The sequence below is a fragment of the Moschus berezovskii genome, chromosome 10 (assembly GCF_049115385.1).
Source record: "Moschus berezovskii isolate FMDL1 chromosome 10, NW_MosBer_1.0, whole genome shotgun sequence".
Taxonomy (NCBI): domain Eukaryota; kingdom Metazoa; phylum Chordata; class Mammalia; order Artiodactyla; family Moschidae; genus Moschus; species Moschus berezovskii.
In genome coordinates, this window is record NC_142469.1 from 88,304,309 (window position 1) to 88,329,347 (window position 25,039).

Here is a 25,039-nt window from a genome sequence, read left to right on the forward strand (position 1 = left end):
AAGGCAAAGGGAGAGACCCAAAGCAGGTTCTCTCTTTCTCAGGACCCGTTTTTCTTGGGCCTCCAGCCTCCAGAATTGTGAGGCAATAAATTTATGTTGCTTAAGCTGCCCAGCTTGTGGTACTTGGTGATACAGCAGCCCTCGCAGGTTAGTACAGTTTACTTGCTATTAATTTGCTTGAGAATTGTGTGAGCACCAAGACAACTCATGAAAATAGGAAGAAAAAGACTCAATTTATATTTCAGGTGACATCATCCTACATTACTTTATAATTAATTATATATATAATATTAATATATTGTACACATAATAATGCATCATTATTTTACAGACAGTTCATCCTTAAGCAATTGATATAAATTTCTGCTTAAACAGGTCTTTTTTTAGGGTGAAATGTTGTGTAAATAATCTACCACTGACCCATTGAGTGGTTTTGGAGTTGTATTGGAATAGATATAATCTCAAACCAAATCCAACTTTACTTCTATTTGGAGAATATTTTAATGACCCAATTCAGAAATATTTTTAAAAAACCAATAGATAGTGTCATATTGTGAACAGGTTATTTATGAAAATTAGTTGATTTGTAGCTCAAAAATAATTAACATTTGGGTTTAACTCAGTTTGGAATTCCGTAAATTTTGGTAACATTTTTTGTGTAGGGAGTCAAGTTATTGATCATAACAGTATTCTATCAATTGATCATGACAATGGATTATAATGAATTATTTCATTTATCTGCGGATATTGAGCCAGGATAATGTACCTAACAGTGAACTTTGAAATTTAGTTCCACAAAGCAGCGCTATCCCTGGAGTAAAATAGAGGTAAAAGTATAAAACTCACTATGTACATGGCTCATAAATGTTCAGGTCTAGATAATGACATTTAATTTTCACCTTTGCTTGCCATTTAAATCAGACCTCTAGGCATTTTTAATCTAGCTCTTTAGAATGTTAAATATTTTATTTGAAATGCATATTTAGTTTATAAGTAGCAATTTAGTGTTCTGTTTCCGTGATGCACTGATATTAAATAAAGCCCTGGAAAGAAGTAATTTATTACAACTTGTTTCTCCTTTGTACAAGTCCCTATATGGACTTGATGTTGCTTGCTGGATATCAAAAGAGATTAGAGGCAGATCAGATGAAAGAATAAGCATCTGCCTCTCCTAGGATTTTCAATTAAAAAAATTTTTGTCTCATTAAAGCAAAGTAACAACAGAATTCTAAATAAAACACAATTTTAAAGAGCCAAGTAATGTTCCTTAAATGTTTAATAGCTGATACTTCAAGCTATTAAACATTTATATGTTTTCTGTTGTACTGAAAGTAAAAGTCAACTTACTTGTTGAAGAATACCTAAAATACACTGAAATTTTACACCCTAGTACAGTTATCAGTCTGTATTATTATGACATATTTACACCCAAATGACTTTTCATGACATGTACTTGAGCTCTTTTAAGACTTAGCTTTCATAATAGAAGATATGGGTTGTTTATTTAAAATTAGATTCAGTGATAGAGGGTATGTTTGTAATTGTATGCTTTAGTCTGTATGGGTGCTCAGTTGCTCAGTAGTGTCTGACTCTTTGTGACCCTATGGACTGTAGCCTCCCAGGCTCATCTGTCCGTGGATTTTTCCAGACAAGAATACTGGAGAGGCTTGCTGGCTCCTACTCCAGGGGATCTTCCCAACCCAGAGATTGAAGCAGTATCTCTTATGTCTCCTGCACTGGCAAGCAGATTCTTTACCACTAGCGCCACCTGGGAAGTTCTTTAGGTCTGATATCTCCAACTTCAAGGTGTAAATATAATGAAAGATTTTGCAGATTTGTTTTACTGGGAGTGTAAATTCCTCACAGGAGGGAAGAACTTCAGGTGGATATATTAAGAATGATTATATTGGCGTTTATAATTCTCCATCTTTCCCATTGTTTGAGAATATAGATGTCTGACCTATAAGATAATTTTTGGTTTATGGTAATGTCTTTGAAATCAATAGAAAACAAATACATATTAGTAAGTAGAGTTTGGCATTATTAATGAACAATTTGGAAGAGACTGCATATAGCTTACCTCATGCAATACACAAAAATAAATTACAGGTGAAATAAAGATTTACATGTGAAAAGTAAAGTGAAAGTCGCTCAGTCCTGTTCAACTCTTTGTGACCTCATGGACTATACAGTCCATGGAATTCTCCAGGCCAGAATACTGGAGTGGGTAGCATTTCCCTTCTCCACGGGATCTCTGCAACCCAGAGATCAAACCCAGGACTCCTACATTGCAGGTGGATTCTTTAACAGTTGAACCACAAGGGAAGCCCAAGAGTGGGTAGCCTATCCCTTCTCTAGTGGATCTTCCCAACCCAGTGGAAAGTAAAAGTACTAGAAGAAAATATGAAAAGACTGTATTACATACCATTAGAGTATGAAAGCCATTCCTTAATACAACACTAATATCAGAAAACATAAAAGAAACAATTGGGAGGTTTGAGTACCTATAAATGTAAACCAGTGCTCCGTAAGAAAATATAAATTTTTGAAAACTGGGGGAAATAGTTATACAGGGGTAACCATGTCAGAAACAATGGCATGAATGCTTTAAAAACCTTTTTATATTAAAATGTATATTCTCCTACAAACATATGGATACAAGGACGAAGGAGGATAGGATGATTTGAGAGATTGGAATTGACATATATACACTATTGATACTATGTATAGAATATATAACTAATAAGAACCTATTGAATATCACAGGAAAACTCTACTCAATGCTCTGTGATGACCTAAATGGGAAAGAAATCCAACAAAGAGGAGATATATGTATACGTATAGCTGATTCACTTTGCTGTACAGTAGAAATTAACACAGCATTGTAAAGCAACTATACTCCAATAAAAATTAATTTAAAAATAAAAACAAAAAACAAATAAAATATATGTTCCCTAGTCCTTTAACAGGTATTTAAATAATCTGATATGTCTAAAGTCATAGGCTAGGAGATACAGATTAGACTCAGGTGGGTCCTTCAAATGGCCCCAAATCTAGAGTTTCATTTCCATTGTTAGTATCTGTCCATAAATGGTTATCTTTAAATTATAAAACTATATCCCACTTTAAAACCTCTAAATAGAGTAGGTTTTATCTAACATTAATGACATAATGACTTTTTAAGATAACTAAATTAAGTAATTTCCAAGTATCTTTGATATAATGACTAACAGACCTCTAGGACCTAATTGGCTTTATTTGACAGACATATACAAACACATATACATGTTTGTTAATGTAATATGGTCACTTCTTAGACATAACTTTATCCTTCCAATACAACTGGAAAAGTGTCCCACTTTGCATGATTGAACCACAGCCCCCTTTTCTGTGTTCATGGAACAAATAGAGAAGATAACCATCTGTTTTTCTTGAACTGTCAAGAAGGGTACATGTACTCTGACCTCACCTTTAAATTTAACCAAGTGTATAGACAGACTTGAGCCTGCTCAAAATGCTTCTCAAGGAATTTCCCCCAAGCACTAATATCTGAATAGCTTGAAAAAATATGCAAGAGAAACCTTCATCTTCCCTGACATGAAGTTATGCTCAGCATGCTAACTATAAGGCCAGGGCTTAGTTTCAGAACAAAGAACATTTTCCTGTTCTTTGTGATGTTTCTGCTAAAATAACAGTCTTATGATTCTTCTTCTTCTTCTTCTCTATAGTCAACATTTCCTAAGTGCCTCCAGTGGGGTGAGAATTGCTTCTGAAAATTTAAGCATGTGTTTTGAGCAAGGCTTTACCATTCTGTCAACAGTAAGTTTTTTTAAAAGCATGCTGTCAACATTTACGTTTTCCTAAAGGACTAAAAGGAACAAAACAAAATATTCTAGGTCTCTATTAAAATGAAAAACCTTCTGTGATGACCAGTTGCTAGTGACTTCTGCTGATAACTGGAAATATTACAACATGCTTGCTCCTTGGAAGAAAAGCTATGGCAAACCTAGACAACATATTAAAAAGCAGAGACATTACTTTGCTGACAAAGGTCTGTCTAGTCAAAGTTGTGGTTTTTCCAGTAGTCATGTAAAGATGTGAGAGTTGGACCATAAAGAAAGCTTAGCACCAAAGAATTGATGCTTTTGAACTATGGTGTTAGAGATGACTCTTGAGAGTCCCTTGGACTGCGAGAAGTTCAAACCAGTCTATCCTAAAGGAAATCAGTCCTGAATATTCATTGGGAGAACTGATGTTGAAGCTGAAACTCCAATACTTTGGCCACCTGATGCAAAGTACTGACTCATTTGAAAAGACCCTGATGCTGGGAAAGGTTGAAGTCAGGAGGAGAAGGGGACGACAGAGGATGAGATGGTTGGAGGGCATCACCAACTCAATGGACATGAGTTTGAGCAAGGTCTAGGACCGGGTAATGGACTGGGAAGCCTGGCGTGCTGCAGTCCATGTGGTCACAAAGAGTCAGACACGACTGAGCGACTGAACTGAACTGAACTGATTGAGCCACTACTAAGTGATACCTTTTGCAATAAGCACTTCACATAATTTTGATGTAATTTTGACATTGCCGCCATTTTGCAGGAGAGAAACCAAGATTCAGAGAGGTTAACAAACTTGCTGAGTTCTCATAGCAAGATCCAAACCCAGAACAACCTGACTTTAAACCCTGTTCTTAACCAATGATCTACTTTCCTCTCAAAATTCCTGCAATAGAGGGAAACAATTTAACATGTGTCTGTTCATTCACACCAACAGTATGCTAGGCCCTCGGCTAGTCTCTAAGGATACAATGGTGAAGACAGGCTAGGTCCCTGCCTTTGTAAGCTTGCATTTGTTTGAAATGTATAAACACCTGGTAATAGTTAAGTGGTGGCTCAGTTGGTAAAGAGTCTGCCCACAATGTGGGAAACCAGGGTTCAATATCTGGGTTTGAAAGATCTCCTGGTGAGGGGAATGACAACCCACTTCAGGATTCTTGCTTGGAGAATTCCATGGACAGATGAGCCTGGTAGGCTACAGTCCACGGGGTCACAAAGAGTCAGACACAACTGAGTGACTAACACTTTCACTTTATGGAACGAAAAGAAAGGAACATAGACAGACCTTATGAGAGGGACAACTTTCTATAGAGGCAGAGAAGCCTCCTTGGGAATTGTTGGCTTGTGGGAGACCTTGGATGAAGTGAGGATGAAGGATGGATGAAGTCATGCAGATATTTGGAGAGAGGAGCATGTGTCAAGGAAGGAACAGCGAGGCCCTGAGGTGGGAACATGCTTGTGTTTGAGGAAAATAAGGACTGCCAGTGTGGCTGGCAGTGGCACCCCACTCCAGTACTCTTGCCTGGAAAATCCCATGGATGGAGGAGCCTGGTGGGCTGCAGTCCATGGGGTTGCTAAGAGTCGGACACGACTGAGCGACTTCACTTTCACTTTTCACCTGCATGCATTGGAGAAGGAAATGGCAACCCACTCCAGTGTTCTTGTCTGGAGAATCCCAGGGATGAGGGAGCCTGGTGGGCTGCCGTCTATGGGGTCGCACAGAGTCGGACACGACTGAAGCGACTTAGTAGCAGCAGCAGCAGTGTGGCTGGAGAGGGGAGAGTGAAAGAAAGGATGAGTGGAAATGAGGTTAAGTGGTGGCTCAACTTCAATGAGCCAACCAGGAGGCTTTATAGCCCGTGGTAAGAGTTTATATATATGCAATAGGAACCCATTGAAGGGTTGGCACAGTGGAGAGACTGGGTCTCAGTAACCCTGGCTTTTGGAGGACATGCTGTCATGCAACTATAGAGAAAATAGGAAGGTCAGTTAAGATGTTGCCTTCATCCCCCAGAGGGAGATGAGGGCTGGGATGCAGCATCAGCAGTGGAAAGACTGGAGAATGGCTGCATTTGCGATCTATTTTGAGAACCCAGGGGATTTACTGTCTAGCTGGGGATATGAATAAAACTCACAACAGGTCAATCGAACAATAAAGACAGTGTCCTGTTAAGAACTACACTGTAGGGACTTCCCTGGTAGTCCAGGGGTTAAGACTCTGTGTTTCCACTACAGGTTGATTCCTGGTTGGGGAACTAAATTCACACATGCTGCAGGTAGGACCAAAGGGGAAAAAAAAAAGAGAAATGTGTTGTTAGCTGCAAATTCTTCCAGTATCTCCTCTATATCCTTGGAGAAGGCAAGATCGGGTCACACTGGTGGGTGTTTTGAGATAGGGGAAGGTTGTTATAGTCCATTTGCATTTCCCTGGATAGCTAATTTGGGCTTCCCTGACAGCTCAATTGGTGAAAATCTGCCTGCTATGCAGGAGACCTCATTTGATCCCTGGGTCAGGAAGATCTCTGGAAAAGGGATAGGCTACCTACTCCAGTATTCTTGGGCTTCCCTGGTGGCTCAGCTGGTAAAGAATTCACCTGAAATGCTGGAGACCAGCATTTAGCCATCCATTTGCCTAATTAATTAATGAGTTCATCAGGTAGAGCAGTTGGTAGAGAATCTCTCTGCCAATGCAGGAGACTCAAGAGACATGGGTTCAATCTCTGGGTCAGGAAGATCCCCTGGAGTAGGAAAAGGCAACCCACTCCAGTATTCTTGCCTGGAGAATCCCATGGACAGGGGAGCCTGGTTGGCTAAAGTCCACAGGGCTGCAAAGAGTCAGCAACGACTAAGCACACAGGCATGCATAATAGAGTTCTCAGAACAATGAAATCCAAAAGACAAAAGGATAGCAAATGGATCTGATTGTCTACAAAGTGGGAATAATTGAAGGGGTGGCAGGGGAGGGGAAGCACAGAAAGGGCAAAGCAGGGCTCATTTAGAGGAGGCTGTGCTCAGTGCGGCAGATGAGAAAAGACCGGAGGTGCAGAGGTGCAGAGACCTGAAGGCACTGGTGATGCTACTGACTAGGGTTCTTGGACTCTTTAATCAATAGAAACTGATAAGAGGCCAGACAAGATGTTCAGGCAAGGTTTTACTGGGACTCATACTACCGCACAATTGCACTCGTCTCACACGCTAGCCAAGTAATGCTTAAAATTCTCCAAGCCAGGCTTCAACAGTAGGTGAACCATGAACTTCCAGATGTTCAAGCTGGATTTAGAAAAGGCAGAGGAACCAGAGCTCAAATTGCCAACATCTGTTGGATCATCAAGAAAGCAAGAGAGTTCCAGAAAAACATCTATTTCTGCTTTATTGACTACACCAAAGCCTTTAATTGTGTGGATCACAACAAACTGTGGAAAATTCTTAAAGAGATGGGAATACCAGACCACCTTCCCTGTCTCCTAGAAATCTGTATGCAAGTCAAAAAGCAACAGTTAGAACTGGATATGGAACAACAGACTGCTTTCAAATCAGGAAAGGAGTATGTCAAGGCTGTATATTGTCACCCTGCTTATTTAACTTCTATGCATAGTACGTTATGAGAAATGCTGGGCTGGATGAAGCACAAGCTGGAATCAAGATTGCCAGGAGAAATATCAATAACCTCCGGTATGCAGATGACACCACCCTTATCGCAGAAAGTGAAGAAGAACTAAAGAACCTCTTGATGAAAGTGAAAGAGGAGAGTGAAAAAAGTGGCTTAAAACTCAATATGCAAAAAACAAAGATCATGACATCTAGTCCCATCACTTCATGCAAATACATGGGGAAACACTGAGAGATTTTATTTTGGGGGGCTCTAAAATCACTGCAGGTGGTGACTGCAGCCATTAAATTAAAAGACGCTTGCTCCTTGGAAGAAAAGCTATGACTAACCTAGACAGCATATTAAGAAGCAGAGATATTACTTTGCCGACAAAGGTCCGTCTAGTCAATGCTATGGCTTTTCCAGTGGTCATGTACGGATGTGAGAGTTGGACTATAAAGAAAGCTGAGTGCCGAAGAATTGATGCTTTTGAACTGTGGTGTTGGAGAAGACTCTTGAGTGTCCCTTGGACTGCAAGGAGATCCAATCAGTCCATCGTAAAGGAAATCAATCCTGATGCTGAAGGTGAAACTCCAGTAATTTGGCCACCTGATGCCAAGAACTGGCTCATTGGAAAAGACCCTGATTCTGGGAAAGATTGAAGGTGGGAGGAGAAGGGGATGCCAGAGGATGAGATGGTTGGATGGCATCACCGACTTGATGGACATGATTTTGAGTGAGCTCTGGAAGTTGGTGATGGACAGGGAGGCCTGGCGTGCTGCAGTCCATGGTGTCCCAAAGAGTCGGACGGGACTGAGTGACTGAATTGAACTGATTCTGCCCTAGGCAGAGACAGGGATGGGAGGGAGGGAGGGGGTTGGCAAGCTGGTTCCTTATCTTGGAGGGCAAGGGTGGATCCTGGGGCTGGGCTGGAAGGGTGGCTTGGGTGGTCTGCCCACTCCCTTGATGGTGCTGTGTGCAGAGTGCACATCCCACTTGTCCCCCACTCCTCAGAAGTGGCAGTTGGGTTTTTGGTCTTTTTATATCTTATTGTTCATAATGTGCCCCAATTGTGCACATACAGAGTTATTTTTAGTCTCTTATATTTTCTTTGTATCGTGTCGCCTGGAGATGTTTGTCCAGGTGCAAGCACTGCAGCAGAGGGTCCCAGGCCCCAGGTTTCAGGTCCCAGCCTATGTCAGTGAGGGTGGTAGCCTGAGATAGAAGGAGTGAAGAACAGGTGGGTTTTTCCAGGCTCTAAGGCACTCATTCTCTAACTGACGCCTGTGGGCACAGTGGAAGGGGCGAGCCAGCTCTCAGTTTGCTGAGGCGGGTGGACAGCGGGGGGCCTTTCTTTCCCGCCAAGGCTTCTTCTCCCCAGAAGTGTGTGTGTGCATGCGCGTGTCGGCTCAAGAAAGCCGACCAGATCTTGTGTCCCCTCGTGGTTTCCTGTGCCCTACCAACCACAATCCAAAGTCAACAGCTTTTCCTTCCTCTTTTCGTTTCTTTTTGTATGTTCGTTTATAAACACTGACATTCAAGCTCAAAGGCTAAGGAAGGTATGGAATGAGCCTGAATCAGAGAAAATGTAAGAGGTGCACAAACGAGGATTTGCCTTGATTTTAAAGTGTTGGTAGGCTTTGTAGATTCTCATTCATACTTAAAGAAGGGTATGTGTGTGTGTTTTCAGGGCGAAGAGTTTGCTAGAGAACTCTAGGATGTTTGACCAAAAAGGAGAGAAAGCCATTACCTAACGCACTCGTGTCTTGAAGAGTGTTTTTTTTCCTTCCCATTTAAAAAAATTGAAACATAAGTGATCTACAGTACTGGGTTAGTTCTAGGTACACATCATATTGACTTGATATTTCTATGTATTACAAAATGATCACCACTGAAATGAATTTTTAAAGTACAGATGAGTTTTGGGGGGTCTTTATAATTAAATGTGAAATCCTCAATAAAAAATGTTTTAGCTTCTTCCAAGAAAATGAAACTTCACCTAACTGCATCAGATTCCAACCTTGAGCTAAACAAGGGCCCTTGAGCACCTGCTTTTTTCCCTGTGTCTGCTTGATTGGCTTAGCTGAAGGGCTTTTCAGCCAGCATTTCTCAAATGAAAAATCTCTTCTCTGTGATTCATTTTTCCCTGTGAGATGTGAGAATTACCTGTAGATATCGTGAATACATATATGTGCTTGGCTTTTGCTTCTCTGTTACATAGGTTCCTTCTGAACTGGCTCAGTTTTCAGGTCTTATTACAAAGCTCAGAGTTTTGGGAACACGACTGTGGGGCTAATTCCTGTTGACGAAAGTGAGCAGTCCTCAGAATTCCTGAATAACCTGTGAGGTAGACAGAACTGAGAGTGATTTTATCAGAAGCAGTGACATTGCACACCCAGGGGCTGAAATGAGGCTGAGCGCCCACCTGGAGCTAAGCCTTGGCTGTCACACCTGGACTGCTTGTCTCTTGGTAGACGGGGTGTGTGTGTTTGTGTGTGTGAGATAATAATTCATAGCATCTGAAATTCAGTTGATTTTTGACAGCCATGCTCAACAGGATAATTCATGAGCCTGGTGCAGGCAGGGCCCCAGCCCCATCTCGGGAACATCCCTGTTATTTCCGGCAAGCTTTAGGCCGGAAGTTCCTGGCAGACAATAGAAAAGCACCAGGTGTTCCCAGCAGCAGCCTCCTCCTCCTCCCTTAAACATTGTGTTTGGCAGGTTTCCCAAAAGAGGAGAGGTGCACTTGGTTGCACGTGGTGTCTGTCACCTCGCTGCTCAGTGTTTGTCCCAGACACCTCTGCAACCGGCTGTCTCTGAGGCGTCCTGTGCGATTACGCTTTGACCCTTTGGGACAAGGCCAGTCATGGGGCACATCAGGAAGCTGACTTGTGCTTAGAAACCAGGCTGCTTTGAGGTTTCACTCTGGATTTTGGAAAAGCTGTTAAAAGTGAGTTGGTCTTTCCACTTCGTGTAATGAAGGCTGGGCTTCTCAAGTGGCTCAGCAGTAAAGAAACTGCCCACCATTGCAGGAGACGCGGGTTTGATCCCTGGGTCGGGAAGAGCCCCTGGAGAAGGGAATGGCACCTACTCCAGTATTCTTGCCTGGAGAATCCCATGGACAGAGGAGCCTGGCGGGCTACAGTCCATGAGTCATACAATCCGCTAAGTCAGACACAACTTAGCGACTGAGCACAGGCAGACACAACAAAGGCTGCTCTGACTCCTCTCTGTGAATTTCACCTTCTTACTTGGAATGAGACAATGGATTGCTTTTCCACTACTGCTGCTAAACTTCTTAGCTTAATAGACTGTGGAAACATGAAGCTAAAATCTCCAAACTGTTTCTTATAGGGCTTTAAGGACTAGTAGTTTACTACTGACCTGAAAGAATGAACAAGTTTTCTACATGCCAAGTTTATTTGTGGAGAAGTAGTTTATATATCGGAGAAGGCAATGGCAACCCACTCCAGTACTCTTGCCTGGAAAATCTCATGGACGGAGGAGCCTGGTAGTCTGCAGTCCATGGGGTCGCTAAGAGTCGGACATGACTGAGCGACTTCCCTTTCACTTTTCACTTTCACACATTGGAGAAGGAAATGGCAACCCACTCTAGTGTTCTTGCCTGGAGAATCCCAGGGACGGGGGAGCCTGGTGGGCTTCCGTCTATGGGGTCGCACAGAGTTGGACACGACTGAAGTGACTTAGCAGCAGCAGAGAGTCTCAGGCTTCCCAGGTGGCTGAGTGATAAAGAATCTGCCTGCAGTGCAGGAAACTCGGAGACCCCTGTTTGATTGCTGGGTTGGGAAGATCCCCTGGAGAAGGAAGTGGTATTCTTGCCTGAGAAATCCCATGGACAGAGGAGCCTGGTGGGCTACAGTCCATGGGGTCACAAAAGAGTTGGACATGACTTAGCAACTAAACAACAATTGAGAGTCTGGAAATAAACTCTCACATTTATGGAAAATTGGTTTTTCAACAAGGATAAATTGACTGTCAAGATACTTCAATGGAGAAAAGAACTGTCTTTTCAGTAAATGGTGCCAAGGAAACTAGATATCCACATACCAAAGAATGAAGTAGGAACTCAATCTCACATCATATTTAAAAATATTAACTCAAAATTGACTGAAGATCTGAATGTAAAAGCTAAAACTATAACACTCTTAAAAGAAAACGTAGATATAAATCTTTATGATCTTGGATGAGGCAATAATTTCTTAAATATGATATCAGAGGTATCTTGGCTCCTTGGTGGTCCAGTGGCTAGACTCTGAGCTCCTAATGCAGTGCTCCCAGGTTCGATCCTTGGTCAGGGAACCAGATTACACATGCTACAACTGAAAAAAAAGAAAAATGCTACCAGACTCAAAAGAAAAAACAGATAACTTGGACGTCATCAAACTAAAAGCTTTTGTGCTTCAAAGGATATGTTGAAGAAAATGTCTGACAATTCCTCAAATAATTAATCATAGAGTTATAATATGACCAGCAGTTTCACTCCTAGGTATATGCACAAAAAAGTGAAAATATGTTTCACAAAAACTTGTCCATGAATTTCATAGCAGCATTATTCATAGTAACCCCACAGTGGAAACAATGCAGATATCCATCCAACAAATAAATGGATAAAAGCATATAGTATCTATACACAATGGAATATTACTTGGCAATAAAAAGAAATGAAATACTGATATGTGCTACAACACGGATGGCCCTTGAAAACATTGTACTTCGTTAAAGAAGGCCACATGTTATATTCCATTTATATGAAGTCCAGAATAGGCAAATTCCTAGAGACAGAAAGTGCCTTTAGTGGTTGCCTGGTGCTGGCGAATGGTGGGGAAATGGGGAGTGATGCTAGCAGGTATAGAGTTTCTTGGGGTGATGAAAATTTCTAAAATTGGTTGTAATGATAGTCACACAACTCTGTGAATAATAAAACCATTTAATTATAGACTTTAAATGGATGACTTGTATGCTATGAGAATTACATCTCAATTAAGATGTTATAGGGACTTCCCTGGCAGTCCATTGGTTAAGACTCCACCCTCCCAACACAAGGGGCACCAGTTTAATCCCTGATTGGGGAACTAAGATCCCACAGGCTGCCTGGCATGGCCAAAAAAAAAAAAGAAGATGTTATAATAAAGCAACCATAGAAAATAGATGAGAAGAGATTGTTGTTGTTTAGTCACCAAGTCATGTCTGACTCTTATGACCCCATGGACTGTAGCCCACCAGGCTCCTCTGTCGTGGGATTCTCCAGGCAAGAATACTGGAGTGGGTTGCCACTTCCTCCCTTGGGATCTTTCTGACCCAGGGGTTGAACCTGGGTTTCCTGCACTGCAGGTGGATTCTTTACCCCTGAGCCACCAGGGAAGCCCACATACGTGAGGTAACATTGTCATCTGTCCTCAGTGTTATTATAATATTTTTTGAACATATTCCTTACATAGGATATTACACCCCCATGACTTACATAAATACCTAGAAGTCTGAACAGCTTAATCCTCTTCAAATATTTTACCTGGCACCACACTGCCCTTGCTTCTGGCAACAACCACACATTTGTTCTTCATATCTATGAAACTGTTTTCATTGTTTTTATTTCTTATATTCCACATATAAATAGATCATGCAATATCTGTGTCTGACTTCTTTCACTTAGCATAATATCATCTAGATCCATCCATGTTGTTGCAAATGGCTAGATTTTCTTTATAGTAAATCTGAATATAATAAACGGCTGAGTAATATTCCAGGTTGTGTGTGTGTGTGTGTGTGTGGTGTAGAGATTAGCTGATGCCAACCTTTTCCAAAGTGGCTCGTACCTATGACACTCTAGTCAGCATGGAACAAAAGTCTGCTACTTCCACATCCTCAACACTTAATACTGACCAAATTTTAACTTTTTATCTTTCTGATGGGTGTAAAAAAAATGGATAGAGAGGATGTTATTAATTGTAGTTTTCCTCTATTTTTCATTCTCCTCTCTTGGCCTTCATCTGCTTTTCCAGATGTTTCTTAGAAAGAAGCAAAGATTTATAACTCATTGTGGAAACCATAAGATTTGTGAGAAAAAGCTAGAGATAAAGATGATTGCATACAGTGTGTACTTTTAAGATTTCCTTTTTGTTCATGTTTTCTACTTAATTCTTAACTTTGCCCCTATTACCACATACTAGCTCTACTCTTCTCTTGCACAAAGATGGAAGAGCTTTGGAATCTTTAATAAAATCTCAGTTTCTTGGTCAAATCTGTCTGATTTGACTGTTAGCAACTTAGCTGTTGCTGCTAAGTCACTTCAGTCGTGTCCGACTCTGTGCGACCCCATAAATGGCAGCCCACAAGGCTCCCCCGTCCCTGCGATTCTCCAGGCAAGAACACTGGAGTGGGTTGCCATTTCCTTCTCCAATGAATGAAAGTGAAAAGTGAAAGTGAAGTCGCTCAGTCGTGTCTGACTCTTAGCGACCCCATGGACTGCAGCCTACCAGGCTCCTCCGTCCATGGGACTTTCTAGGCAAGAGTATTGGAGTGGGGTGCCATTAATCTGTCTACCGAGAATCAAATATAGTTTACTTTTCACCAAACATGCCTTCAACAAATTGCCACGTGAGAGGTAGAGGAAAGCAGAGAGCACACAGATGTGCTCTTTCCCCCTGCTTTATGGCAGAAATTATATCTCTGTCAAAATCAAAGAAGAGTCCTTTATTCCACCAGCTGAACTTCTTATCCTAAGCTAGGGAACTGTTATCAAGTAAGGAACATCAATGGAGGGAAGAGAAAATCACAGGATAAAATACATCTTTAGCTGTTCTTCTCTAAGCCGAGCTGTGGAGGAGAGCGTTGGTACAGAGCATGGGGCATGGCTGCCTGATGGGACGCACCCTGGGATGTCAGCCTACTCTTGACTAGACCTAGGCAACTGACTTTAGCAACTCAGTTGTCTCCTGTGAGCCTAAGCTCCCTTTGTCGTTGAACTGAGAGATATCAAGTCTTTCCTAGATCTAAAATTCTAGATTTTATGCTTTCATAATTTGGTCTAGAATTCTTTCAGTGATCAATGCTAAATGAGCATGTGTTGGGTGTTCATTCGTGTCTCACTCTTTGCAACACCATGGACTGTATCCCTCCAGGCTCTTCTGTCCATGTAATTTCCAAGCAAGAATACTGGAGTGGGTTGCTGTTTCCAACTCCAAGGGATCTTCCTGACCCAAGGATCAAACCCATGTCTCTTGCGTTGCCTGCATTGGCAGGTGGATTCTTTACCACTGTGCCACTTGGGAAGCCTGCTACATGAGCATCAGTTCAGTTCAGTTCAGTCGCTCAGTCATGTCCGACTCTTTGCGACCCCATGAATCACAGCACGCCAGGCCTCCCTGTCCATCACCAACTCCCGGAGTTCACTCAAACTCGTGTCCACAGAGTCGGTGATGCCATCCAGCCATCTCATTCTCTGTCGTCCCCGTCTCCTCCTGCCCCCAATCCCTCCCAGCATCAGAGTCTTTTCCAGTGAGTCAACTCTTCGCATGAGGTGGCCAAAGTATTGCAGTTTCAGCTTTAGCATCAGTCCTTCCAATGAACACCCAGGATTGATCTCCTTTAGAATGGACTGGATGGATCTCCTTGCAGTCCAAGGGACTCTCAAGAGTCTTCTCCAACACCACAGTTCAAAAACATCAATTCTTCAGTGCTCAGCTTTCTTCACAGTCCAACTCTCACATCCATACATGACCACTGGAAAAACCATAGCCTTGACTAGACGGACCTTTGTTGGCAAAGTAATGTCTCTGCTCTTTTATATGCTATCTAGGTTGGTACACCAGACTGGTTCCAAATAGGAAAAGGAGTGCGTCAAGGCTGTACATTGTCACCTTGCTTATTTAACTTATATGCAGAGTACATCATGAGGAACGCTGGGCTGGAAGAAGCACAAGCTGAAATCAAGATTGCTGGGAGAAATATCAATAACCTCAGATATGCAGATGACACTACCCTTATGGCAGAAAGTGAAGAGGAACTCAAAAGCCTCTTGATGAAAGTGAAAGAGGAGAGTGAAAAGGTTGGCTTGAAGCTCAACATTCAGAAAACAAAGATCATGGCATCTGATCCCATCACTTCATGGGAAATAGATGGAAAAACAGTGGAAACAGTGTCAGACTTTATTTTTTTGGGCTCCAAAATCACTGCAGATGCTGACTGCAGCCATGAAATTAAAAGACGCTTGCTCCTTGGAAGGAAAGTTATGACCAACCTTGATAGAATATTAAAAAGCAGAGACATTACTTTCCCAACCAAGGTCCATCTAGTCAAGGCAATGGTTTTTCCCGTGGTCATGTATGGATGTGAGAGTTGGACTGTGAAGAAAGCTGACTGCCGAAGAATCGATGCTTTTAAACTGTGGTGTTGGAGAAGACTCTTGAGAGTCCCTTATACTGCAAGGAGATCCAACCAGTCCATTCTAAAGGAGATCAATCCTGGATGTTCATTGGAGGGACTGATGCTGAAGCTGAAGCTGCAATACTTTGGCCACCTCATGCGACGAGTTGACTCACTGGAAAAGACTCTGATGCTGGGAAAGGTTTGGGGCGGGAGGAGAAGGGGACGACAGAGAATGAGATGGCTGGATGGCATCACCGACTCTGTGGACATGAGTTTGAGTGTACTCCGGGAGTTGGTGATGGACAGGGAGGCCTGGCGTGCTGTAATTCATGGGGTCGCAGAGAGTCGGACACGACTGAGCGACTGAACTGAACTGAACTGAACTGAGGTTGGTCATAACTTTCCTTCCAAGGAGTAAGCGTCTTTTAATTTCATGGCTGCCATCAGCATCTACAGTGATTTTGGAGCCCAAAAAACTAAAGTATGCTACCTGAGCATTCAGGTAGATAAATCTATAGTTGAATGAATACTGTACCCAATACTTGGAGTTATGAGTAAATGTCATAAAAGAAGCAATCTCATGACTTTTCTCAGGCCTCTGGAGCTGTAACTGATTAGCGTAGCATTTTTTAAACTTTTTATTTCATATTGAAGTATAGCCAGTTAACAGTGTTGTGATAGTTTCAAGTGGAGAGCAAAGGGACTCAGCCATACTTATGCATGTATCCATTAGCATGGCATTTTAAGTTAATGTCTCAAAAAAGAAAAAGCAAGTCTGTTAGTTTGGTGACCCACAAAAAGATGAGCACAACAGATGTCTATTTCCAAACTTAGTTTATAAAGCTAACTGCTGCTGTTGCTGCTGCTGCTAAGTCGCTTCAGTCGTGTCTGACTCTGTGTGACCCCATAGACGGCAGCCCACCAGGCTCCTCCGTCCATGGGACTTTTCTAGGCAAGAGTACTGGAGTGGGGTGCCATTGCCTTCTCCGATAAAGCTAACTACCAGGTTCCAAATGAATAGAGGCTCAGTTGGCCATAGTGAAACTTCAAAATATATCCAGTGTTGACTGATAAGTTCTATTTGAACCAAATTTGATGTGGTTACTTTTCTTTTCTGCCTGGGGTATAATTTATATACAGTGAAATGGATAGATTTTAAGAGAACAATTCAGTGAGTTTTGACAATTGCATATATACTTACATGCAACCTACACCCCTATCAAGATACAGAATATTTCCAGCCCCACAAAAGGTCCGTCATGGCCCCTCCCCGTCAGTCCTTACCCAAGGGAAGCGCGGCTCTAATTTCTTTCTCCCTCTATTAGTTTTCCCAGTCCTAGAACTCCATCAGTTGACTCATACCACATATACGCTTTTGTGTCTCTCTTCTTTCACTCAGTAAATTGGTTTTGAGGGTCGTCCATTGAGCCGGGTTTATCAGTAGTTTCTCACAGGTTGGATTCCCTGGAAAGAGACAATGATTAGCATGCAGGGCATTTATTAAGGAGGTCTCTTGGGATCTAAGGCTTTGGAAGGAAGGAAAAGAAAACAGGACTGAGCAGAGGGAGAAGTGAAACTTCTGACAGCACAGACACCAGCCCTGGCTGGGTGCCTCGGGGAGCCCTCAGTGTCAGCTGCGACGGGTGCGTGGGTGGGCCAGCGGTAGAAGTCTTGCCTGCCAATGGGAGCACTGGAGCTCTATGGCCTGTCAGTGTAATTTCAGGTTGCCTCCACTCCCATGTTAATCTGGCCTTGGACAGGAGCTGCCTCTCCAGGAAGAGATTGGTACTTTCGGTAAGACTATTTGTTTCAGCCAAGAAAATACGCCGCTTCCCCAGAAGGGCTGACTGCTGAGGGCTGTCTTCCAGGAACAGCCCCAGCAGGTGAAAGTAAGTCCTTCAATTCTGAGTGGAGTGGGCAGCACAGTGATTTATGACTGAGTAACATTCCACCAATGGACACACCAAATTATATTCATTCACTCCTTCTTCTGGTGATGGGCAGTTGATCCGTTCCAGCTTGGGGGTTATTTTGAATAAAGCTGCTATGGGCATTCTCGAACAGTCTTTTTATGGATATATGTTTTCATTTGTCTTGGATAAATGCCTAGAAGTAGAACTTTTGTCTGATAGGATAGGTGCATGTTTAACATTATAGAAAATGCCAGGCCAGGTTTCCAAATTCCAAATTGTCATTTTACACTCCTACCAACAATGTATGAAAATCCCAGTTGTATATTCTTGCCAGCACTTGGTATGGTCGGTCTTTTTAAATACATACAGAAAAGACTCGAAAAGTATCCTGATCACTTAGATCGAAATATCAGAAGAGATTTCTGTTTGAATTAGAGTTTAGACTAGACAGATTCTGAATTTATGATATACAGCAAGCACAAGTTCATATATATTTCTACAGCAAAAATCACATTTAACTTGTTGACTTCAAGCCCTTTGTTGTTTTGGTGATGTACTGCCATATCCAAATTTATTTCAAAATTAGTTTAAATTTTTCCGGGGCGGATTCATGTCAATGTATGGCAAAACAAACCAATATAATATTGTAAAATAATTAGCCTCCAATAAAAAATAAATTAATTAATTTAAAAAAAACAAAATTAGTTTAAATTTTTGAAGTTCAGATTAAACCAAATGTGCACTTAAAGCTTAACCTGTAATTGAACCTCCTTAGAGGTAAGATTTTTCCCCAGGGGATGCAACTGATTTATTTTTCTTAATGTTTACTTCTTTCTATTTAAAAAAATATTCATTTATTTAAATTGTACTTATTTTTGACCGTGTTGGTTCTTTGTTGCTGTGTGGGCTTTCTCTCTAGTTGCGGAGAGCGGGGGCTACTCCAGCTGTGGTGTCCAGGCTTCTCATTGTGGTGGCTTCTTTAGCGCAGCACAGGCTCTAAGGCATGCAGGCTTCAGGAGCTGCAGATCAAGAACTCCAGAGTGCAGCCTCAATAGTTGTGGTGCACAGGCTTAGTTGCCCTGTGGCACGTGGGTACTTCCTGACCAGGGATCGAACTCATGTCTCCTGCATTGCAAGGCAGATTCTTAGCCACCGAGCCATCAGGGAAGCCCATGTTTACTTCTTTTTATTTATTATTTATCTGGCCATGCTGGGTCTTTGTTGGGCCATATGGGATCTTTGCTGCAGCATGCCAGCTTTCAGTTGTGGCAAGTGGGATCTAGTTCCCTGACCTGGGATTGGATCTGGGCCCCCTGCACTGGGAGTGCAGAGTTTTAACTGCTGGACCATGAGGGAAGTCCTTGGTAAGGTTTTCTTGTACTAGAAAATGAATTACAGTACTCAGGTTCTTTTTCCTAACAGCTTCCTTCAACAAAGTATATTTAGATATTATGACTTAATCGCAGCCAGGTTTTACTGATCAGATACTATATGCAGGACAAGGCCATGTTCTAATCTGTTCATATGTGTTACACCACTTAATCCTTACACTTGATTCAGAAGTACTATTATGATTACCCCCATTTTTACCAATGAAAAAAGGATAGGGAAATATGGACCTGCTTCATTCAACAAATATTGATCGATTGCAACCAACTTGCAAAGAGATAAGGTGTTTAAAAAAAAATCTTTTCCTTGTGGAGCTTACATTCCAATAGTAGGAAACAGATAGATAGGAAATATGAGCAGTTTTACCCTACTTGGGCTTTCAGTCCATGTTTTCTATTTGGCATAGTAATTAGAGAGAGAGAGTGTTAGGATGTACACTGCCTCCAGTGCGCTCTATTATTAAACTACTCTACATAGGCATTGACAATCGAGTGTCTCAGAGCTGCACATATGGGTCCAGGTAATTGTTTGAGAGTTGAGAATGGATCGCAGGTCACACTCTTTGGAACCTGAACTCATCCTTTGGGCTCTGACTGATTTAAAATGACCTTAAAGAGTTGCTTCTGCAATTGAGAGATGCTTGGTAGGGGTGGACAGTTTGGCTATGCCAGTATAATATTTTTGAATGAAATATGATCTAGGTTCATAAATGCTACATATTTTACTATACAAGCTACATTTCTCCCCACCTATTGTCTGTAGTCTTACTTTTCTGGCTCTGGCCCTCTCTGAAGTCATCAGAGGGGAAAACGTTAGCTTAACCACCTGGCTTTCTTCCTCTGCTGCCTCTCCTTCCTATTCCAGGCTACATTTCTCCTGCAAAGCTGATTCAACTTCATCTACCTTCCTTCTCCCAGTCCTCCATTTGGACTGAGTAGATCTTCCTTTTAAGTAAGTCATGTTCCCACCTGTGTTTGTTATGTATTGCTGGAGAACGATGCTACCACAAACTGAGCAGCTTAAAACAACATATGTTGTATCTCAGTTGCTATGTGTCAGCAGTTAGGGCACAGCTTAGTGGATCCTTTGCTTAGAGTCTCGGCATGTCATAAAGGTGCAATCAAGGTGTCAGCTGGGGGCTGTGATCTCACTAAGGCTTCACTGGGGAAGGCTATATTCCCAAGCTCACGTGGCTGCTGGCAGCATTCCATTCCCTGCAGAATGCCAGAGTGGGGGCCTCAGTTTCTTGCTGGCTATCAGCCTGAGGTTGCCCTCTGCTCCTTGCCTCATGGCCCCCTCCAGGTGGTGATTCACAGGTGCTTCTTCAAAGCCAGGAAGAGCATGAGTGTCTTTCAGCAAGACAGGTGTTTCAATCTTACACAACATAATCACACATGCAACACACACACACACACAGACATACACACTCACATACATCATCCCCAGAGTTGGTTGGTTAAAAGAAAGTCACAGATCCCATCTGCCCCCAAGAGGAGGGATTTCCATGATGGTGTGACTATCAGCAGGCCACCTTAGCCTTTCTACTGCATCCTCAATATTAAGAAACACTTCTTGTGTTACTTCAGTCAAACGTTTTTTCTCTGCAAAAGCAGAGTAAGCAAGAAGTCTCCATCCAGTTTGTTCATCTGTATACAATGATCTGTATGTTAATGAACATTCCTGTTTGGTTTTAGCACTGCTATATCTCAACCAAATACTTAATTTTTAATAAGACATAGACCAGTAATCTCAGATGAGAAACTGAACAAAGCTTTAAATACAGCTCTTGAAAACATAATGTATGTGTTTAGTAGATGCATATTAATGTAATTATGACAATATTCTGATTCTGTGTTTTCTGAATTGCTGAACCAGAAAACCTAAGTGATCCTTTGTGAATGGTATTCTACTGACACTATCGCTTGTTGCTGGACCTGACAGTAAACCCGCTGTTATGAGTCCCCAGTTTTCTTTTTGTGTTTCTCCTGGCAGCCATAGATCTAACTGGTGCATTGATGCAGATCAGATTCATTCATTCATTCATTCATTTGCATATAAAGTACATACTTCCTGAGCACTTACCCATGTTCTGGCCCTGTGCTGATGTTATAATGGTAAACCAGACATGGTCTCCAGGTGACATTCAGTTTAGTCCAAGAGACAGATGAGGAGACAGCCTTGAGGTAAATTCCATGGGGGCAGGTTGCTATGGAAATATACAGATTTAGGTCCCAGAGGATTTGACATCTAAGCCAATGCATCTCTTAAATCATAAAATACAGGAGAATTGGAGGCAAGATATTGAGAATTAACCAACCAAAGTAGACACAGAAAACTCAAGGAACAATGAGTCCTCTAGATAGTAATAAAAGAGTGAGATGAGCAGAGGTTTGAGAACCAAAAATTGTCAGTCGCTGAGTCATGTCCAACTCTTTGCAACCCCATGAACTATAGCCCACCAGGCTCTCTGTCCATGGGATTCTCCAGGCAAGAATACTGGAGTGGGTAGCCATTCCCGTCTCCAGGGGATCTTCCTGACCCAGGGACTGAACCTGGTCTCCTGCACCGCAGGCAGATTCTTTACCCTCTGAGAACCAAGCCTTGATATAAACCTAGACAGAAGATGGGAAGGAAATAGGCCATGAATATGTAGTAAGTGCACTTTTGTCAAGCTATAATGAAAGTCTCATTCTTTGCATGGTAATAATTATTTGCAGAATAAGGTACTGGATACTTCTACATTGACACAAATAATGGACTACAACTAAATACTCATATGTTCTTGCATAAAATGAAAATCTTATTGCCCTGGATGAAATAGGGTAATATTTATCTCAAAAACAAAGCAAAACTTATCATCCTAAAATCACAGACTCAAGTGAGAAATGTATATTAGTGTTGAGTATTTTATTGATAAATGTAACTGAGTATTGTAGTCAGCATTGGTTCACAGAAACAAATCACTTGATGTATAATTGGCTTACAAAACAGTACGGTATAAACACCTATAAAGAACACATAAAGATCTGTAGAGACGGTGAAATCTTTGGAGCTTTACATGAGTTTTGGAATATTTATAGCAAAGCAAAACCCACAGCACTTTCTCCTGCTAAATAAATAAATAAAGAGAGACAGAGAATAACAATATTCTTTTAAAGCATAACAATAAATCTTTCAGGTAAAGTTTCCTTTGTATTGTATATTGGGCCTCTTTCTCTCTGGTAAAGATTTCCCTTGTGCATTCTCATAATTGAAAGCCCTCTGCTTAAGGATGTTGGGGAATGAAAACCCTTCAGTGTCAGAGCCTCATTGCTTTGGAGAGTGGTATATAGATTTTATATGGCAATATTCCAAGCCCATTTTGTATATCTACTTCTTAATTGTGTGATTATATGATTTCTCCCTGAATAAATCTTGTTTTGATGAAAGATTAAATCTAAACACCTGCAAGTTTCCTCATCCCCCTTCTTGGCTCCCATCTTTATCACCTGTTTGAAGAATGTGTCAACTTTCCTTAGCTGAGAAGTAATTTGCAGTTACTGAAATCTATTTTATATTCTAATGCTTCAATATGTACAACTTTCCCTAGAGGGCTGTTTTACTTGGAGGCATCTTAGGTTTAGATTTAAGTTCTAATAAAACTAAATATGTTTCCAGAAACGAATCTTATAGCTTTTTCTTATTCTGTTTTAAAAGACCAGAAGCATAAAAGTAAGGAACCGTTGAAGTTAAGCTTGTTAAATATAAGAAACTACTTATTTGCAATTCTCTTAAGATGTCATTTGGAGTTTTAAAGATACCACTGTACTACAAATAACAAATACTACAGAGAGATATTTGCTCTAAAGAAAACAAAAATAAGCAGTAGATTGGAGTTCTTCATCTGTTTTTAGTTATAGAATGCTGTGTTATTTAATAATGGAAGTGGTTTAAATAATACTAAATGTGCATCTGTGTTTTCCCCAGGATGCAGAATAGTAAGTTTTAAATTCACCTTTCTACTAGTGATGTTTCAGTTCTTGTAATTACTCAGATAGTTGTTTTTCATCTTGAATTTTCTTTACCTGCATTTCATTTGCTTTTATTCATTGAAAAATGCAGAGCGTTCTTTTAACTTATTAAGAGAATTAACCTTATTCACATGTGTGAATGAAGTTCACTGTATCAGTCAGTTCAGTTTAGTTGCTAAGTCATGTCCAACTCTTTGCAACCCCATGGACTGTAGAAGATTCTGTATATATCAAAGCAAATTTCTTGAATTTTAGTTCTTTCATTTGCAACTTTATTTTTTTTTATTATTTCCTTTCTTACTCTGTTCTTTTTCTTTCCCTTTTTTAGCTTAATCAGTTTCAGTTCAGTTCAGTCGCTCAGTTGTGTCCGACTCTTTGCAACCCCATGAATCACAGCATGCCAGGCCTCCCTGTCCATCACCAACTCCCAGAGTTCACTCAAACTCATGTCCATCGAGTCGGTGATGCCATCCAGCCATTTCATTCTCTGTCATCCCCTTCTCCTCCCGCCCTCAATCCCTCCCAGCATCAGAGTCTTTTCCAGTGAGTCAACTCTTCGCATGAGGTGGCCAAAGTATTGGAGTTTCAACTTCAGCATCAGTCCTTCCAATGAACACCCAGGATTGATCTCCTTTGGAATGGACTGGTTGAATCTCCTTGCAGTCCAAGGGACTCTCAAGAGTCTTCTCCAGCACCACAGTTCAAAAGCATCAATTCTTTGGCAATCAGCTTTCTTCACAGTCCAACTCTCACATCCATACATGACCACGGGAAAAACCATTTACTTATGTATTACTTCTCTCTGAATAAACCTCATTTAAAAATGCTTATAAGACTTTAAATATACCTCTGATTACCACATTACCACCATCTTGCATAATTTGTAATGCTTTCATTTTTTGTTCTTCACACATTATGTTACAATTTGATTTCCTTGTGTTACTTAGCAGTGCTTTTTTATTTATTTGTTTCCAAAAAAGTGTGGGAGGGTTGTTTCTTGACCACTGAGAATCCTGGGAAAACCCTTTTTATCATATTCAGTTCAGTTCAGTTCAGTCGCTCAGTTGTGTCCGACTCTCTGTGACCCCATGAATCACAGCACGCCAGGCCTCCCTGTCCATCACCAACTCCCGGAGTTCTCATGTCCATAGAGTTAATCTCACCATATTATTGTGAATTTGTCTGTTTATACTTCTAATTCTGTTGTTCAGTTGCTAAGTCGTGTCTGATTCTTTGCAACCCCATGGACTGCAGCACTCCAGACTTCTCTGTCCATCACTGTCCCCGTAAGTTTGCTCAAACTGGTGTCCACTGAGTCAGTGATGCCATCCACCCATCCCATCGTCTGTTGTCCCCTTCTCCTGCTGCCCTCAATCTTTCCTAGCATCAGGAGCTTTTCCAACAAGTCAGCTGTTTGCATCAGGTAGCTAAAGTATGGGGCTTCAGCTTCAGCATCAGTCCTTCCAATGAATATTCAAGGTTGATTTCCTTTAGGATGGACTGCTTTGATTTCCTTTCAGTCCAAGTGTCTTCTCCAGCACTGCAGTTCAAAAGCATCAATTCTTTGGTGCTCAGCTTTCTTTGTGGTCCAACTCTCACATCCATACATGACTACTGGAAAAACCGTTGCTTTGAACTATACAGACCTTTGTTGGCAAAGTGATGTCTCTGCTTTTTAATACACTGTCTTGGTTTATCATAGCTTTTCTGCCAAAGAGCAAGCATCTTTTATTTTCATGGCTGCCGTCACCATCTGCAGTGATTTTGAAGCCCAAGAAAATAAAATCTGCCACTGTTTCCACTTTTTCCCCATCTATTTGCCGTGAAGAGATGAGACTGGATGCCATGATCTTAGTTTTTTGAATGCTGAGTTTTAAGCCAGCTTTTTCACTCTCCACTAATTATAATCTTAACTAA

At 41.4% G+C, this 25,039-nt stretch overlaps 1 protein-coding gene across 3 annotated transcripts in view; it reads left to right on the forward strand.

Moving 5' to 3' along the window:
- The window catches only part of PHACTR2 (phosphatase and actin regulator 2), a 305,489-nt gene that overhangs the window by 121,429 nt on the left and 159,021 nt on the right, over nucleotides 1–25,039 (forward strand). The window lies entirely within an intron of this gene.